General features: G+C 43.8%; 1 protein-coding gene across 20 annotated transcripts in view; it reads left to right on the top strand.

Annotated features, from left to right (window-relative positions):
- Positions 1-2,500, top strand: part of LOC122253079 (band 7 protein AGAP004871) — a 588,497-nt gene that overhangs the window by 107,698 nt on the left and 478,299 nt on the right. The gene's annotated exons all lie outside the window — the stretch shown is intronic.

Below are 2,500 nucleotides of genomic sequence, written 5' to 3'. Positions count from 1 at the left end.
ACCACTACTGCTAGGAAATCGCCTACTACTAGTGATATTACTACAACTGCTACTAGTAATAGACCGCTACTGCTAATACTCCTACTAGGACACCACCTACTACTAGTGATATTACTAGAACTGCTTCTAGTAAGAGACCATTATTGCTACTACTACTACTACTAGGAAACCACCTACAGCAATGGTTATGACTATCACTACTGCAATTAGGAAACTATTTGCTGTTACTGCTATTACTACGACCACTTTTACTAGGAAGCCACCTGCTACTAGTGATATTACCACAACTACCACTACTAAGACACTACTACTGCTACTTCTACTACTACTACTACTTACTGCTACTTCTAATGCTACTTCTGCTATCGTTGTTACTGCGACTACGACTACTTATATTACTACTACTTCATATTTTATTACTTATATTGCTACTACATAAGATACTACTGCAAAACATACCAGACAAACCAAACAACAACAACAACAAAAAAATGAAAAACGAGAAACACAACTAAACAATCAACATAAAAAGCAAAGACATCGTCCCACAAACACAACGATAAACAAAAAACCCCAAAACAAAACAAAACAAAACAAAACAAAAAAGGCAAATTCCAACAAACAAACAAGCAACACAGCCACCTTGCCGCAGCCCCAATCTCTGCTTGTTATTCGCCGCGTGACAAGCCGTCTCGCCGCGGGCCACTTCCGGTCGATCGCAAGAACCTCATTTTCCTCCGACAGGACCGACGACCCGATCTGTCCCCGTCGGCCGAAGGGAGAGCGAGGGACCTTATCTATCAGATCTTTACCTTCGGATGTCCTTCGGGTAAGAGGGAGAAGGAAGGAGAGGGAGAGAATGGGTGAGAGAGAGGTAGTGGGGGAGTAGGAGAGAGGGGTGGGAGATGGAGGAAGGAAAGGGGGAGAAGGAGGAAGAGGGGGAGAGGGTGAGAGAGAGAGGGAGTGGGGGAGTGGAAGGGAGGGGAGGTAAAGGAAGAGGAGGGGGAGAGGGAGGGAGAGAAGGAAAAGGAGAGAGAGAAGCAGAGAGAGAGAGAGGGGGGGGGGTGAGGAAGGAGGAAGGGGGAAGGAGAGAGACAGTGTGGGAGAGACGAAGAGGGGAAGAGGGGAAAGGGGGCAAAAGGAGAAATGGGGGAGAAGAAGGGCTGCAGGATGATAGGTGTTTGCGTATGTGTATGAGCATCCGTGTGTGTGTGTATACGTATACATGCGTATATGTAAACGAATTATCTTCAAACGAGATATAAACCAGAAAAAAAATATCCGATAAAATGAGGTACGATCAATCACCTCCTTTCCAGCGTAACTTGATAGCCCATTTTTACTTTATTTTCTTCTCATCAACAGTCATTACAGTTAACTATATTCATTCCATATTATCCATCTTATCATTATCTAATATTACCCAATTTTCCAGCTTACGGACCTCTCATTTATCAGAATGTTTTCCGAAAATGGTCCAATATTCTTCTTTTTTTTTCTCATATATTATATTTTCTGTCTTGTTTCGATATTTTCGTCTTTGATAATTTCTCCTTTTCTCCTATGGAATTTGTCTTTTTTATTATTATCATTATTTTCGTTTGAATACCGTTTTACATCATATTGTCATACATATCTTTATATAGTTTTTTTTTTCTTATACATATTTATCGTATATATATATTTTTTCTTCTATAGACTTATTTTATATGTAGATATCTTATGTAATTATATATTCTTCTTTTTACTTCACTTACATTTTTTTATTTATTTTTTCATTTCATTCTCTTGTTCTTTTTCATATCTCCCCCCCTTCCCCCCTCCTCCCCCCCTCTCCCTCATCACTCAATCGATAGCAGGCTTTTCACGTCATGTCATGTTTATAACTTAATCATCTCAAACTTCCCTTCGCAAGCAGATATTTTCATCGTTTATTACCTCTCTCATCTCTCTTCCCCTCTCTCTCTTTCTCTCTCTCTCTCTCTCTCTCTTTCTCTCTCTCTCTCTCTTTCTCTTTCTCTCTCTCTCTTTCTCTTCTCTCTTCTCTCTCTCTGTCTCTCTCTTTAAGATTTTTGTTTTGTTTCCGATTTTTTTCTTCTTCCCTCCCCTCTCCTCCCCCGTCCCCGCCCTATCCATCCACCCCTCCCCTTTCTCCTCCCTTACCTTATCCAAACACCTCTCCTCTCCCTTACCCTATCCATCCCCCCATTCCCTCTCCTCTCCCTTACCCTATCCATCACCCCCTCCCCTCTCCTACCCGTCCCTTACCCTATCCATCCCCCCTCCCCTCTCCTCCTACCACCCCGTACACCTACCATCCTCCCCCCTTTTCACCTCTCTTCTTTCCCCTTGCCCTATCCATCCGCCCCTCCCCTCTCCTCTCCCTCCCCTTCCCCCGTCCCTTAACCCTATCCATCCCCCCCTCCCCTCTCCTCCTCTCCTTCTCCCCCCGTCCCTTGCCCTATCCATTTCCCCCCCTCACCCCCCCACCTCCCCTCTC

The sequence above is a fragment of the Penaeus japonicus genome, unplaced genomic scaffold (assembly GCF_977035675.1).
Source record: "Penaeus japonicus unplaced genomic scaffold, GWHDUDI00000001_assembly GWHDUDI00000002, whole genome shotgun sequence".
Lineage (NCBI taxonomy): Eukaryota > Metazoa > Arthropoda > Malacostraca > Decapoda > Penaeidae > Penaeus > Penaeus japonicus.
The sequence above is the reverse complement of the archived record's forward strand: the minus strand, read 5'-3'. Positions and strand labels throughout refer to the sequence as shown.